Raw genomic sequence first — 17,453 nt, 5'->3', positions numbered from 1 at the left:
CAATGTCTGTTTAGACATGGAGAATCAGTTTTCTCCAAGGATAAGATCTCTGATAGGTTATCCAGCCCAAAGTAATCAGCCCTAAACACATGCACACAGGAGCAACACCAAGAGCAACTTGTGGAAGACAGTGTTTACTTCAGCTAATAGTTGTACATCCTAGTCTGTCACTAAGAAACTCTGGAACTCACACAGAGCAGGAACCTGGAGCTGATACAGAGGCCATGGAGAATGATGCTTGATGACTTTCTCTTCATAGCTTGCTCAAACTAATTTCTTATAACACCTAGCACCTCCAGCTTAGAAGTGGCACCCCCATAGTGAATGTGATCCTGTCACATGAAACATCAATTAAGAAAATGTAACACATGGTTGGCCACAGGGCAAATCTAGTGGGCACTTTCTCAATTGAAGTTCTGTTTTCCAAAATGACTCTAGCTTGTGACAAATTGAAATAAAAGTAGTGAACATAAACACTAAGTTGATTCAGTAGGTTGTGTGTGTATACATATGTGTATGCATGTGTGTGTAACAACAATCATTAAAGAGGTCATGAATTTGACAGGGACTAGTTAACACAGAACGAGATGGAGGAAAAGGGGAGGGATGGAAGTAATGTAAAAACAATACTTATGTATAAAGTATTCAAAGATAAAATTTTAAATTACATATTAGAAAGATACAAAGAAAATTTTCACTCAGCATCCACCTTCTCAAGTATTATTTTCTAGCCTCTGTGTCTAGATATCCTTGATTCCTGTCCAAAGAGCATCCTCCTCTCATTTCTTCAGCAACATTACTTCCTACCCTGTCCAAACATTAGGTAAAAGGGAACGTCAGAGATTAAGTGTGTAAATTATACATCTATATAATATTTGTTAAACATGAAAATCTACATGTGAAGAAAAGGGCTTCAATCAAGTTAAATGGCTGAAAGATTTGACTTAAGCAATGTGGATCCCCAGTAGGAAGAAAAATTTTTCTCTTCATAATAGAGCTTGGAAGATAAGGGAAATTCTTTCAAGTGAGAAACGCATATAATAATAGTACATACGAATTTAATGTGGTAGAAAGTACACTGTAGATAGACCTTGAGTTTCTTAGAAATGAGAGGAAATGGGCTGAAGTAGAAAAGATAAATTATTTGGATTCATATTTTATTTAAATAGCTTGCTACTATACGTTCACTGGTTATCAGGAAACTCTTACAGAAAATTTCTTGCAACTCTCTCAATCATCATAAATAAACCCATGTTGTTGGATTTTCTTTCTTCCATGCAGCAAACACAAGCTTTAATTGTTATTCAGTTTGCCTTCTTACTACAATAGCCTACCAGTATTTTTTAATGCTGTGGTTCGACACAAGTAAAATTCATATTAGATACCTGTTGTATTAATCCACTTTATATAAATTCTTGCTCTACAAACACAATTTTCTTTACACAACAGAACTCAGAGAATTATCCATGATCGTATTTAATGACTATTTCATTCATCATCCTCTAAACCTACTTCCATTTCATGAGTATTGCAAATCTTGACCACCCCTGTTGGGCAAGGGATCATCTTATTTTCAAGCTTTCACACTGTAATTGGGTGATTTACATCTTCCCTTTAATGTACCTGCTTTTAATTGTCCCATTTCCAAGATCAGAGGCGAGACATTTTTTATTTTAACATAATATTTATAAGTATTATATTAACTACATTTATTTTAGTTTTTTCTAATCAACTTTATAGACTTTCAATTCTATTCCCACATTTATAAGTCATTATCAAACCTGAGGATGTAGTCTTAGTGGAAGAACAGTTGCCTATAATGAGTTAAAATCATACATTCAATTCCCAGCACAATTAATTAATTGGTGGTCAGATTTTCTTAAACTTTCTCATTCTATATTAGTGAATCAGTTGTACATTGGTTTTTATTTCATACCTGTCAATATAGTGAACCTTTTATTTCTTTTCAAATGTTTTATCAACACTGCATTTCTGAAATGAATGAGCTGAAATGAATGATATTTTACCTCTTTAAATCTGGTTAATATTTACATTTTTATCTTTATTACCTCACAAATATTGATCTGTAACTTTATTATACTTCTTTATGATGTTAGAATAAGGATAGAGATTACCTTTGAATGAGCTGGGAAATAATGTCTTCATAATTTTCTCATATGGATTAAATAGGTATTATTTCTTCCTTAAATGTTAAGGTGGCTTCATTAGTGATATCATTTGTGTCAGTGTTTACTTTTAGCAAAATCTTTTATTATATTGTTTTATTTTGAGTTTGTATATATTATATCTGATGTTTTTATACATAGTATATGCCATGAAATTTAATTACATTAACAATTAAAAGACTTTTATTGAATTAGTATATTTATGTATCCTTCACTACAATCCCATGACAGAATAGATTTAACTACACTGAAAAACTTTTTCATTCCCATTTTCATTCCCATCCCCCATTTGCCTGACAAATCCAACTATCAATCTCTACAGACACATTTCTCTGTGTATTTTATGTAAGCAAAACCATGCACTATCTTTTTTTCTGATTTCTTTAATGGAATATACTGGCTTAATGGTTTTCTAAATTATGGTTGTATTTCTTCTTTTGAATTGCTGAATGTTTGTCCAAAGTATGGACTTATAATACTATTTATCCATTCACAACGAGCTTTGCAGAGGAAGGTGTTGTGTACAAATGCAATGTCTTTTGAAGATATGCATCATGCTACTCATTTTCTCTTGTGTATAAATAATGGATCACTGGAGACTCAGGAAAGCGTCTCTGAGGGTGATTTATCAAAGAGAAACCTAAGGACAATAGTTAGCACATTTGTTATTCAATAAATGTTTAAGTAATAATTATATAAATTGTAGTCCAGAGAGTATTAAAAGTTTCTAATGACATCATTTATATATAATTTACCAACTCCGGTACCAACATATAAATTTATATATATTTTCATCTGTTGCCAGTTCTTCAGGATTGCTATTAATAGTGTTTACTTGCATTACTACAATTTTTAGTGAGGTCATAAATTTAAATTATACCCCATACTATTCCTCTCAATAAACCCCTTTTCTACTATCAAGTTTGTGTCAACTTGATACAAGGTAGAGCCATCAAAACAGAAAGAGCTTCATTTGAGGAAATGACTCTATGAGATCCAGCTATAAGGGCCCAACTTACAGTGGGTTTTGTGACTACCTAAAAACAAAATCGCATAAAAGAAACAATATGTGGACCATAATCATAAGCTTGATGAGCAGGTTCTAGTCATCATATGTCTTCGAAGGAGCTACTTCTTTCTCCTCATCCACATGTATACACATTCACATGCCTGTGTAGAGTGAGAGGATTATATATACATTTGTGTACATGCGTGTAGCTAAAGTCCAGTAAAAAAAAGTTATTAGGATGATAGAAGCACCTCCCTTTTGAGCAATGGAGCCAACTGTTTCACAACTCAGCATTTCCCATGAGGCATTGTTGCTGACTCCCAGGAACCCCAAGAGCAATATATTTTTATGCTTAGATTTGCCTTCATGCTAGCTACTAGGAAGATACCTTGCAGCTAACCATAGTTACATTATATTAGAATGAAAATGTATGAAGACATAAGGTCCTCCTATGCAGTCCAATTTAGAATCTATTTCACAAAGTCTGTAGTGCCACACCTAGAAGCTGATATGTTCCAGGAATTGTAAATTTCTGCTATGCTGAAATTTGGTTGTTAATTTTGTAAAGATGATAATTCCTTCTTTATGGACAGATTACTATTATTTTTATTACTGAAACAAAACGTAATTTGTTTTCCATCCTAGATTTATAGGCTTTAGTTTTTATTCAAATCCCAAACTCATTAATATCTACTAGTTTCTTGATAATTTACTTGACAAAAGAAACACTTGTAACTTAAAATTACTGGCACTGAAATGAAACAGGACTGAGGGAGTATCTGATTCCCTATGGCTTGTGCTATTGTAAAAATAAGATGTTATGTGAAGCTTGAATTTAATGTTATAGATTAAGCTACTGAACCAACAGTCCACAAGCTAAATACTTTTAAAAGTGTTCATGGATATTGAATAACTTTCCTGACTTTAGTGGAAGCAATCACAGTTGCTACCTCTGTCACATTAAGCATACAAAAAGAAACAGATATAGATACGCAAAGATATGTGTGTGTATGTATGTATGTATGTATGTATGTATGTATGTATGTATGTATATAAAATGGCTTGGTTGCAATTAAAGTTTCCCAAAAGTTGGTAGTCATCTTGGAACAGGGGCACTGGTGAGAGCAGCCTGCTCATGATGAACAGGGCACATTTAGTTACAGTGAAGTAAGTCACTGGAAGCAGAGAGATGCAAGCTCCACAGCAGCCCCTTCATCCCCTGACTATTAATTAATCCTTCTTTGCTTTCAAGAAGCACAATCGAGGGAGTTGCTGCCCAAAGAAAGAGACATCCAAGTGACTACTACCTATGTTAAAAACGATTTAAGATTTACTACCTGAAAATACCTCGCAGGGATTTTATTCTGAAAGAAATGAATCAAAGGAAAGAGAAAGAAACACTTAAAAATGCACAGCAAAAAACAAACCGAACAAAAAACCCATAAAATTACAAAGGTGAGTACAATAGGAGAAGTAAGCCTGAGACCTGGGATTTAAACTGTCTGCAATGTTCCACTTTATTCAATCATCAAATATGTTTTACAAATTAAATTTTTCTTTCATATTTGTTGTTTTATGTTTAACCAGATTTGAAAGTTTGTAATGCTGAAATAACCCCTAAACTATAAAAGAATGTGGCTTGCTACCATACCATCTCATCAAAATCATTAAAAGGTTAGTTTAAGGCCTATAAAAGAGGGAAATGTTGATCTAAAATCAGAAAATTCATTTTCCTTTCCATCTAGCATGCTGCCTTGTGGATAATAACTAACCAGACTGAAGAATCAGTAACTGCCAAGCCTTTCTACATATAGCGACCACTTCCCTGTGTATTGCAGGAAAACATTTCCACCTAGAGTCCTTTCCCAGAATATCTGGAGACCAAATGAAATCAACCATAATGATTACCAGAGCCAGATAATAATCAGTTTTTAATTGAAGCATCAAGCCAATTAATTTGTGACAAATTCCTATCAGTTCTGATTCTGCACACGAAGTTTCATAGGACCCAGGCCATTTTCAGCTCCACAGCATCCCTTCCTTCTGAGCATCCCTGCAAGAATTCAGCATTTTGTCCTTTCTAAAATTGCCTTTACTAGAGAGAAAATATTTTAGAGGTGGTGCCTCAAAACTTAATTCGAGATTGCAAAACAGTGTCACTTGTTTTATTCAATAAAATTTTATGAAACACGGGACATTTTAAGCCTCAAACGCAGCTTTTAATTTAAAAAATCCTTTGCTCTTAAATGTGTTTCACATAGGCAAATGAACCCTAAAATTCACTTTATTTTGGGTAATCCTACAAATACATGCTGTGTGTCTGTATGTACACATAACCATGTAGACTGGTAACAATCATTTTCTATGTCATAAAATTTCTAAGGACAATATATGTTAAGAATTAACTATTTTTTCTGGGACCCTGGTATTTATTCTTGCCTCCCCTGAAAAATTATATAAATGTTCTCCACATGATGGTTTGTACTATTCTGTAATAAAAAGCATCAATACACTTTCTACCTTCCACTGACATTAAAATACAACTCTTCTATAAAAGTTAACTTCCATAATAGATTATTCAATAGGTAAATAGTGGATGACTTCCACATGAATGATAAGCAAACCACTCTCTCATCAACAGTCAGTTGCTCTATCTACTTGATAACTTTAAGGTGAACATACCTGGCACTATCCCAACACGTACACTGGCTATCACAGCAAGGACTTCCGTTTTGTCTGACTCACACTTCAGTATTGAAAGTAATATACACTGGTAAAGACGGTGAGAGCACCCTTAGAAAGATCTCCTGTTTTTAATCACTAACTATTGCTTCTCAGTTCTGAAAATCAATTGTTCCCTCACTTTCATCTTGTGACCCCAGTATATCGTAAATGCTAGATCCTGACATTCATGTATTCATTATTCCTAGAACATACAATGACCCATGTCTTTTTTTCCTTCCTTGAGAAATATTCCATTAGAGGATTAGTATCTCAAAAGGTGGAACAACCGCTCTTCATGCACTTTAAAATTATGTTAGAGTAGAAAATGACCACATGTAATAGGCACAAACTCTACACAGCACACTGGAAAACGCATTTCCAGCACTCTGACAGACATATGGTAATCTCACCAAGTATGCACAATATCTCAAATATTCATTTACTTTTTGGTGGCTTATACACAACAAACATATCCAATCACTACAATGGCCAAGTCAGTGCTTAACAGAGATATTTGTAAGTGCATTGAATGTACTGAAAAATGTCAAAGGCACTGTGAAATCTGAAGATTCTTACTTCATCAAATAATCTGAACTCAAAGTCATCTCCCAACAACACCCCTCCATCTCCCCACCCCCTGGAGCCTTAAAGCCTTAACTTCCCCCTCTTTCCTCCCCATGACATTTCGCCATGACTTCCTATTCATTTTTTCTTCCCCTCTCCAAGTCATTCAGCATCTTTGCTCTGTTCTCAGAGTCAGTCCCTTGGGCAAGGAGCTCAGTAAAATGCTGAATGGGGCGACTTCACTAGCAGGTGAAGAGGAAGGGGGAGGAAAAGCAGAGGGTGTGGTGCTCTCTTTTTTCACCACACCCCATCCCCCTGAGTCTTGCACTGGGGTCCACTGCAGCTCAGAGGGGACCTAGCAGATAGCCTTGCTGAGCTCATATCAGTTAGTGACAGACACACTCTGCCAACAAAATAGTATTCAGAAGAAAAAATATTATTAAAAAATAAAACAAAAACAAAACTTGCCCTAAAAGGAAGCAAATGTCCAGAGTAGGAGGAGATTAATTCGAATGAACAGTCTCCAGAATGCCAAAGAGAAGGAAAGGCAACCAAGACAGGGAGCTCACAGATTGCCCCCATCCTTCCCTGGATGCCATCTGAGTATGAGCCTGAGAATTTCCCAAGGCCAGGGGTTGGGTTGGAAGTAGAGAGAGGATTTACCTCCTGGGGCTGCCCTCAGGGCGCTGACTATGGTTGCCTCCCCGAAGTGGCTCTGGCTCCCGGCACAGCTTTCCAGAGCACAGCCTGGATTCGGACTAGGGTCCCAGCGACCAGGCGCCCAGCTAGGAGGAGCACGGGGACTCGGGCTCAGGTCCCCTGCCCCGCCCAAGTTGGAGTCCCGCTGCAGCGCCGCCTTGGCCACCCGGCGGGCACGCTCTCTTCTCTAGCTGCCCCTCGGCCACCCGGCGCCCCCACACCCACCCTCTCCACCGCGCCCGCTGGGAGCCTCTAGCGGAGACCGAGCGAAAAGCAGTGAACCAGCTGCGTCCGGGCTCTGAAGCCGGCAGCAGGGAGCGGACCCGGTGGCGGTGTGGACTTCCAGATACCCGCATCCCGCCGGCCTCTTCCAGCCTCATCTGACATCCAATTTACTTACTAGACCAGGGCCTACAGCTCCCTATCGCAAATAGGGAAGGAGTGTGCGGGGGGAGCGGGGGGTGTAAAGAAAATCCTCTCCAGAATAAAAAAATAATAAAAATAAAACAAACAAAAAAAAAAAAAAAGAGAAGAGAGAGAGAGAGCCAAGCCCAGATATAAATCATCCTGGACTGAGGACCCAGCCTCAGTTGCAATTCCCAATATATATCCAGAAGTGTGAGGATAGGACACTCCCTTTGGCCGCCTGGATCTCAACCATCTGCACCGGCTGGTCCTCCTCTTGCCTGCCCTGAGCCATTCGCGCGGGTTGTGCAGCTGCGTGGCAACAGCCAGGGGGTTCCGCGTAACTTGCCTTAACCCCACCACATCCCCAGTATCTATTTTAAGTTATTCTCTCTGGAGATTCAAGCAGCGGGTTTGCAGTTCCTTACCTTGAGATGCTGTCCATGCCCCTTCGTGTCCTTAAAATCCAAAGCCAAGGAGGATGAAGCGCACGAGAGTCCGGGGTCTTCTTCCAGGCGTACCCCTGTCTCAGCTCTGTCGGTTTTTCCTTTCAGAGGGACCAGGAGGGAATGTCGGTTCTAAAGCCCTGGCAGACAAGGCATCTCTAAACCTTCACGCCTGTGGCTACTGAGACAGGGACAACCTTGGCAGCAGTGGAAGCTTCCCCTGTCCCTGCTCAGGCAACTTGGCTGCGGATCCAGTTTTCTTCTGTGACCCCACAAATGCGTTGGGCAGCCAAGCTGTGTATGCTGTCAGGAGCCTGGGCTTTCCTCTTTCTCTTGCCACAGCACCCCTCCCCCTGCTCCCGCCAAGTGGGAAACCTGTGCTCGGGCGGGTTCGGTGCGGAGCAGGTGCTGGCAGCAGACACGCTGAGGATCGCCCTCCACCGCGGCTTTTTGGCTCCAGCCGCTGCGCCCAGGCGTCTCTGCCAAGGAAACTTTGAGTGGAGGCCACAGCCGGAGAGCTGCGGGTGATAGGAAGCCGGGTGAGGAGGCTGAGGAGCGAGGAAGAAGGGACACCGGGCGAGCAGCGGGCTGCTGGGTCCCGGCGGCCACACTCAGCGCGCGGACTGCGCGCACACACGCCCGGCTCACACGCACCGCTTACACGCACACCCCCGCGCGCGCGCACCAACACGCACACCCAGTCTCACGATCGCGGCCCCAGGCCACAGGCGAAAACTAGAGGTGAACCCTCACCAGGGCTTCCCAGAATTGGAAGGATGGTAACATCAAACCTCCTCTCCAGTTAACTGAGTCCTCAAGTCTGTTTTGCCTTCTCTCTCTCTCCCCTCCATGTCTCACATCTCCACTCAGTGGTCAGTTCTTTCCCAGGAACCCTGAACTCGGAGATAGCAGGACTTCAAACCCTCTTCCCAACCCCATCCTTCAGGGTGACCAGCGCCCCTTCTTCAATGGAGAACTGTAGTGCCTGCAGCACCTCACCAAGGAGCAAGGGCTCCCTGACATCTTTTGAAAGGAGGAATCTTGACACCATTTCCTGGACAGAATCTCCTTGCCACATTCTATCATGCCTATTCTGTAACTTTGTCTCAGAGAGCTCCCGAAGTTCACTTAGGTGGTTTTGCAAAGAATTGACCAGGGACTTCTGTTGGCCAGTTTTTGAATCAGGACTAATTTCAGGTTCTATGCTTTTATTTAAAACTGGATGGTAGCGAGCGCGAGCGAAAGACTCAGCTGGAGAAAGAGGAGGGACTAGCAGCCTGGAGATCCAGCCCATTTCATTTTCCTTTCCAGTATTTTGGCAGAAGTAATGGTGTAGGTCTTCTGGTAGCTCCTGTGGCAACTGACTCTACCCTGAAGGTAGGAATCCCCAAGTTCCGCACAGCTGGGATCGCTGCACCAGATCATCTTTACTCTGAAGCAGGCAGAGATCCTCAGCAAGTCCCTGCTAGGAATCTATCCTCTGGAAGTTTCTCTTGCTTGGACCGGAAAGCAGAAATTCATTGCTAAAGGCAAAATGGAAAGAAAACTTTTGTCGCGATGATTTCTTTGATTGCTTTATTTTGTTCTCTTATTTTAACCCAGATTCTCCTTTGTGCTCCGCGCTCAGGTTCGACAAAGCTTTACTGCTATCATTCTGCTTCTCGATTACTGGGAAAGGCTGGATCGCGGCGAGTTTCTCCTCCAGGCTCTTCAGGAAATCTCTGTGGATTAAGACAGAAAAGGAAAAGTGATGCCATGGCATAGAGATGGCGCTAGGACCCTTTGCAGGAGGGACGTGCGCCACTACCCAGCTGTCTCTGCATGAGCTTCTTCTCTCAAGATCCAGGGTATTTTGAGTGGCCCTCTTCCAGTTGAGTTGGAAGCTGCCTGACTGAAGATGAGAAAATGCAGTTATTTGAGCGCTTGAAGGGGGAACTGTAGGTTGCTAAAGTAGAAGGGAAGAGGATTTTGAGCAAAGAAGAACTTATGTTGGTAGGAGCTGCAGCGTCGCTATTCATTGCCTGAGTAGCAAAGCATGGCCAGGTAAGATTGCAGCAGCACCAAGTGCCTCCAGTGCCATTATGAAACAGGGTTGCAGTGTGAGTTTCTTGAGTGAGTCAGCTATAGACCCTGTGTGAGAGAACCAGGCATAATCTTGTTGAGTTTGGGAATAATGGATCCATGGAAACTGCCCCTTGGAGTGAGGGAACCACAAGCCATTTGCTTTGTTGCTCAAGTAACAGCACCCAGATTCTGCATGTCTGAGTTCAAAGCTAATGCTGATTTTCCTTCTGGTTCAGCAAAGGCAAGAGGAAGAAGCTATCCCTGGGAGCCTAGGTGAAGGAAAAGTGGATTCGGGAGAAATGCTAATCAGTTGAAAATAAGAATGCATTTTATTTAGTTTTGATGTTTAAGATGTGTTTTGGACACTGATCTTTTTGCAGCGTTTTGAGTGGGGGATGTTAAGTTGATTTTGAACTTGGTGCTATCTATGCATTGTCTCCTGGTCATGAGATTTGGTACTTTTGGAGTTGTAATATTTTCCATCTTTAATAAGTGACTGATGTGGATACTGAAGTTAAACTAAGAATTATAATAAACAATTTCCAACAAAAGGCAACCCTTATGTTATGGTTTCATTGTGTAGCCCTATCAATTAATGATGTTGGATATGGATTGCAAAGATCAGATGATTCTCCTGATGACAGAAAATTCCTGATTGTTGAGTAAACTCCTTTCCAGAAAGGTCCTGGACTGGGGTGATATTCCTGGCTGCTGTTGACATGCAAACTGCTACTAAGCCTCTTTTAAAAAATAAAGTAGGTCATTTACATACACACTAAGTCCATTGTTCCAAGGGTGCCACACAGTGCCTGGGACTCTAAGCAGAGGCTTCTTTTTCATCCTCCTTGAATCTGGGGTTACAGGATGTGTGAGGAGCAGTGATAATCAAGACCACGTATTCATGACAAAATTTAAGCATCTACTGTAACTTGAAAACCCTACAACTTTAATGCCTGCCTCCAATATTCATTCACTCTCCCCTCCTGTGAAAATACAATTTCCCCCATATGCTGGATTGCTGAAAATTTAAACACACTTGCTTTTCTTTATGCAAAAAAACAAGAAAATAAAAGTCACAACTATTCTCCCCATTGATTCTTCACATTTCACTTTGATGACAAAAAGATCAAGAAAAGCCAGCCTCTGCCTTGGAGGACATAAACCACCCCTTTTATAACATACCAAACATCTTCCTATTTCTCTATCTACAAAACTGAGACAAAAGATTGAAACTCAAAAGAACTGTCAGATCCAGCATACATGAACTGCAGATTATAACTACTGCATACCTCGAGTGTGTGTGTTTTTCTTCACATGCTTTCAGAAACTAAGTGGCCTTCAGTATACATGGAATCTCTTTCAATGGAGCCTGACTTGTCCTCTGTATTCTTCAAGGTTATTGCAATTTCATAATTGTATTTACTCCCCAGAAGCAAAGTGTTTATCTTACTAATATACAGCTTTGTTATAGATTGAAATGATTCCTTGATTAATAATATACCTTTCCTACACCATGATGCACAAGGAAAGCAAGGATGGCCAATTGTGTGTTAGTATAACTTGGCTCCTAGTGAAGGTTCCCAGACAGAATAAACCAGAGGTGTTGGATAATAGTATAGTGACAAGTAACTGCTCTGCCATATAAGTACATTAACTCAGTGATCCTCTGTGTTCTCAGATGACAGTGAAATTAATGCTTATGCTAATTTGCCAAGGGTAACACAGATATTTTGCCATAGATAAGTAGGCATGAAACCCACATTTTCCTTATTATGAAACCTGCAATCTTAACTTACTTTGCTCAGTTCAGTCATTCAAGAACAAACATTTCTAGTTAACCAGGGCTAAAGGGAATTTACATAATTTAGTGCACAATAAAGTAATATGATAATTTATAACAGACTTCATTTTAGGCAATCTGGTTGGTATCTGTTTGTGTATAGGAATATTGAAACAGTTAACTTTTTTCCTACTTTCATACAAAAATAGATTTTTTTCATACAATGTATTCTGATTATGTTTTCTCTTTCCCCAGCTCCCTACCCTTGCCCCCACCCAAATCCACATCTTCTCTTTCTCTCTCTCATTATAAAACAAACAGGTCTCTACAAATAATAGTAAAATCAATCTGGACTAACACAGAAGAAACAAGCACTTTAATGTTAAAACATGATTATACTTTCTTGGTATTGTTCCCTTCAGAAAAAGAAATGCTGGATTTCGAATTGAAGTAATTGGGCCTCGGGACACAATGGATATACAGCTATAAGTAACTTTTCATTGTTTGTTTTCATATTACTATCCACATGTTAAAATTTAAAACAATAATTCTACTATAAATTTTCAGTAATGTCAATACATTATAAAAATGTGACTGGAAAGATGGTTCACTGGTTAGTCCCTGCCCCAGGTATTTTGACACCCTCTTCTGAAACCATGGGTACAGACATTCACATGTCCATAGTCATACATATACACACATAATTAACATAAACAAAAAATAATAAATTTTGTATAGAGAAAATTCTAGAAATGTATCATTTTGTACTTATACATGAAAGCATTGTATTGTGTCCTGTAATTTTTTGTTGAAAATCAATTTAATGTAAAGTATTATTACCACAAGTTTTAAAGCGATAAAATGAAAAAAGATTTAGAACATGTGTGGTATTGAATTCGAAGTGACATGTGAACATGTCACAATAAATGTAGCTGTCATTTCTAGTGTCCCATATTGTAAAATATTCTTCAAATAAGTATTAGTGTAGTAGCATTACATTATATTTAGGCTACGTTGCTACAGGCAGAAAGATGAAAAAGCTGTCATATTTATTAAGGTCACCATGGAATTTTTAGGTGAAAACAGACAGATGAAACAAGGTGTTTTTTTGAATCTTAATAAAACATACTGGGGCTGTGGAATAAGAAGAAAAAAATGTTGAGGCAGAAGTAGGACATTTTCTTAATTCAGGAATATGTGGAAGTATTACCTTAAAAATATCTTTAAAATAATGGATGGAAGTTTTTTTCTTTGTGGCTTGTAATACGTTTTCTCATACCCCTTTACCAGAGCACAACTGGGAAAAGGGAGGAAGTGCTAGGGCTTAGGCTACTGTAACAAAATACTAGACCCCCAGTGACTTAGACATTGGAAACTATGTTCCACATAATTCTCACAATTCTAAAAGCCAGAAATCTAAGATCAGTTTTCTAGTTTCATTACACGTGACAGCTGTCTTTTTGGCTTAATAGCTGCTTTTCCGAAAATGTCCATGAATCCACTTCCTTCAGTGTGTTCATAGATAGTACTTTGGCATAAGGGATCTAACCCTTTGAACTTCCCAAAGGTTTCGTCTGCAAACACCATTATATTCTATGATAAATTTTCACTTCACTAGTTTATGGAAGGCACACCTTCTTAGCAAATGGTAAGCCTAACCCCTGTTAGTTGGTTCTTCTCTCAGTAAAGAGACTGATAATCTTCTCCGAGAGTATGAGTCCTGCCATGGCAGCATCTTTATCAGGATGTTTTTGTCTTAGAAGTATCTAATAATGTGTGCATCCCTGGAGAATAGCATAATGTGGCTCTCTACCTCTGGGTTATCAAATGAAGATGTGCTCAGTCTGTGAGGAGTATTCATACCTTAGTTGGAGACATATTGGTAGGAGAGCAAAACAAACAAACAGCGACAACAACAAACATGTCTATTCTTAGCTTCTTGTTTATATCCTTGAAGTTATTCAGTTTACATTGATGCTCCTTATGCTGTCCAATTCATGGAAGCCTCATTTGAATATTTTAGTCTTGCAAAACAGCTCAGAATTTGTAGTTGATGTTCAAATAATAGCCACCCTTTACTCAGCACCTTTTGTGTTCCAAAATTTTAAGAAAACTTAGTTTGATTGTTTTTATGTTTACCCCAAACTTACTACTATCATATAATAAAGTGAGAAACAGTTACAGAAACATTAAGTAATCTTGTCAAGGAAATAAAGCTGCCTAAATACAGAGAGTTTGGACCTTCACTGTTTCAATTCAGAGCCCAGAATTAACGACAGAAGGATTTATATTAGCTGGAATACTGTGAGAACACAAATTTTGTTTCGCTGTTAATGGCAGGGTCCTCAAATAAACAAATAGCACATGACTCCTGATTGAAGAAAACCATGTGATAAGAGAAGTAGATAGAAATGTCAGTAATAACAACAGTCTCCCCTTCAAGCCTTTCAGTGTGTTAATTGCAAGATACACATCATTTTATTAGATTTCACAAAGCATCCTAAATTAGTATTTCTATCTTTCCAGTTATCAAGACTGATAGAATAAGGTCCTACAAATCCCATTGTTTTTCAATACAGAAACAATTTGAACACAATACTTATTGTTTTTATTCATATAGCTAAACTGACTTAAACTATTTCCTTAAGCCACAATGTTGTGTTTATAACTGAGTCACTTGATTAATATTCTGTCTCCATTCTACTGCTTCAATTCAGAGAGCATGTAAATGTAAAGAGATCAGAAAGTCTGAATGAATGCCTTCCTGTACAGTTACAGGATTTGCTGAAGAAAATCAGTGATTTTTCTGCTTGCTATCCTCCTAAGGTGCCCTGGTGACGGTTTTGACATTTTTTGACAAGAAAGGAAATCAGCCAAGGTAATATGGTCACAAAAGAAAAATGTTCCTATCATTTTATGATGATCTCAGCATGCTTGATTTCTTGCTCCAAAGTATGTTTATTGTCTCCAACAGTCAGTCTGTTAGTAAGTGGATTCTTAAGTCCTCCCATAAAATTTCCAAATGCTGTTCTCTATCACATATTAGTGGAATGGAAAAACCAATAGAGGGCTTTTACTAACATAGGTTTGAAAGGGATTATGAGGATACACTTAGGTGAAGCTGGGGGTGAAGGACATAGAAGGAGATGATTGGAGGAAAGGGGGCAAATGTTGGATTTTAACTTAAATATAAAGCTGAAATGCAAGCACTATTTTTATTGATTTTGTTTTCGGGGACCTTTTTGAGACAGGGTTTCTCTGTGTAGTATTGGCTGTCTTTGAACTCACACTGTACAACAGGGTGGCCTCAAACTCAATGAGATTCTCCTGCCTCCAAGTGTTGGAATTCAAAATGTGCTCCACTACTTCCCTCCACTACTACATGACGAAAGCACTGTGTATTAACTCTTACTCAGTATTTATTATACTGGAATTTTCATGTGGGACCCATTATTGACATACCAAGCTAGGAATTTTTAATTCATTCTAAGTGTATCCCTCTGTAATGGTTAACCTATAGAATATAGAAATAAGTATATTTGATTTGAATTCTGGCCCCAAATCTTTCAGATTTTTGAACTCCAAAAATAACGATCAAGAATAACATAGAAATAAATATAAGACCCCTTATTAGGTATTTAGTGTGTCTTCTAAAGGCCCAATTGTGGAAGTCTGGGGCACCAGCCTGTGCTTCTATTGTGAAGTGGTAACTTTTAGATGTGGTACTTACCTAGTAGAGCAAGTTAAATACTTGGGGACCTATCTTTAATGGAAAATAGGATCTTCATCAAGCTTCTTATTCTCTCCTTGCTTACTGCTATCAGAAGATCCTGCCTCTGCACATGCCTACCACGATATGGTATGTGTTCATAAGTTCAAATAAACAGAATCAAATACTCATAAGCTAAAAGATCATGAGATAAACAAGCTTTTCCATTGCCATAAAAGTTGCTTATTTCATAGTCATATTGAGGAAAAGTTGAAGCATATAGCCCTCTAAGTCTTCTTATCACTGTAGAGGATATAAGACTAGGGCTAGGTTTAGGAAGGGCATTACAGAAAACTCAACTTAGATGAGATGTTCTCAACAGAATCACAAAGAAAAAATTGGAAGAATTTTAAAAATGCAAAAATAAAGGTAGAAACTTGTTTAACATTCTAAAAAGTGGGATTAGAAGAGTGAGAGAAAATGACAGACAGATAATGCAGGACAATACTCTTGTACACTATAAAGATTTTTCACTCATATTGGTTTAATAAAATGTTGATTGGCCATTAGCCAGTTAGGGTGGGACTGCATTCTGGGAAGAGGAAGGCAGAGAGATGCCATGTAACTGCCAAAGAAGCAAGGGCATCACCTGTAATCCAAGACTACATGGAGATACACAGATTAATAGAAATTGGTTAATAATTAAGAGAGAGTTAGTCAATAAGAAGCCTGAGTTAATAGTCCAAACAGTTTATAATTAATATAAGCTTCTGTGTGTTTATTTGGGACTAAACGGATACAGGGGGGACATAAACTTCTGTTTACATCCCTGTAGACAGACAGCAAGTGACAGGGAGAGAGTCTTAGAGCATTGTTACTTGTTATGTAACTGCAGACTGGTAGTTCAATGTAAGTAATAACTAATCCACAGTACTCAGAATGTGGCTATATTCAGAGACAAGACTTCTAATATTAGAAAATGAAAGGAATCCTTCAGCATGGGGACAAATCTAATCTGATGTAACCCTGTGAATAAAACTGATTAGTACACACACAGAGATACTACGGCTAAGTCTATGCACATGGGAAAAAAATAAGAAGAGACAACAAGCATGTCTCTTAAGTAAGTCAAGGAATGACACATCATAAGAAAGCTTTCTGCTGGAGTCTTGATGCCCCCAGAAATGTGAGAAGTGAATCTGGCTGTATAATGTATCCCTGTGGTGTTTTGACACCTCTAACAAGCTGACACCTAAAGAAAGATACAATCCATGGGCCTGGAAACAAGGTCATGTTATAGGAAGGATACTAAAGGAGAAAAAACTGGGCCACTTAGTAAGGAAACACTTACTTGAATTGTAGCAATGAAAACAGATAAGGAAAACAAGTACTGAAATTCCGGAGAAAAGGAAAGGTAGAAGAATAGGGCTTATAAAGTGTTATACAATTTAGCAATTCACCACACACAAGTAGTATTTATCTAGGAAGGATAGAGCCTTTTTTCCAAGATAAAAATAATGGTAGGAAAGAGCTTTCTTGTTGGCTTTTTAATTATGGAATAGTTGTGTGATTTAGGTAAATTTGTACAACAAACACACGCAATGTATGCAGGGTCAAGTAAGCATCTTAAAAGAAAGTGTTAGGGCTTCTATTGTTGAGATGAAACACCAGAGTTGTGCAAAATTTTAATTAGATGAATAGATATTTAATATATAATATAATAACTCACACTTAATATAATTTCAGCTATCTTAATAATGATTCTAGCCAATAATAAGCCCTAGATACCAGCCAACAGTTTAAATAACTAATACAACATCTGTGTGTTTATTTGGGGTTGAGGTGGCTGCGGGAACAGGCTGGTGTT

The 17,453-nt window shown here is 38.7% G+C and overlaps 1 protein-coding gene and 1 long non-coding RNA gene across 5 annotated transcripts in view; one reads left to right on the top strand and one right to left on the bottom strand.

Moving 5' to 3' along the window:
• The window catches only part of Lingo2 (leucine rich repeat and Ig domain containing 2), a 1,146,222-nt gene extending 1,137,585 nt beyond the window's left edge, over positions 1 to 8,637 (bottom strand). For all 4 annotated transcript variants that reach the window (XM_040740264.1, XM_040740277.1, XM_040740262.1 and 1 more), the window contains exon 1: positions 8,016 to 8,637. The gene's annotated coding sequence lies outside the window, so the exon portion shown is untranslated. The remainder of the gene's footprint in view (positions 1 to 8,015) is intronic.
• Positions 8,638 to 8,721: 84 nt separating this feature from the next.
• LOC121137638 lies at positions 8,722 to 10,653 on the top strand. Its single transcript, XR_005874925.1, has 2 exons — positions 8,722 to 9,410; positions 9,661 to 10,653. It is a non-coding gene; the product is annotated as an uncharacterized LOC121137638 (long non-coding RNA).
• Positions 10,654 to 17,453: the final 6,800 nt, after the last annotated feature.

This window comes from Mesocricetus auratus, unplaced genomic scaffold (genome assembly GCF_017639785.1).
Source record: "Mesocricetus auratus isolate SY011 unplaced genomic scaffold, BCM_Maur_2.0 Super-Scaffold_6730, whole genome shotgun sequence".
NCBI lineage: Eukaryota > Metazoa > Chordata > Mammalia > Rodentia > Cricetidae > Mesocricetus > Mesocricetus auratus.
The sequence above is the reverse complement of the archived record's forward strand: the minus strand, read 5'-3'. Positions and strand labels throughout refer to the sequence as shown.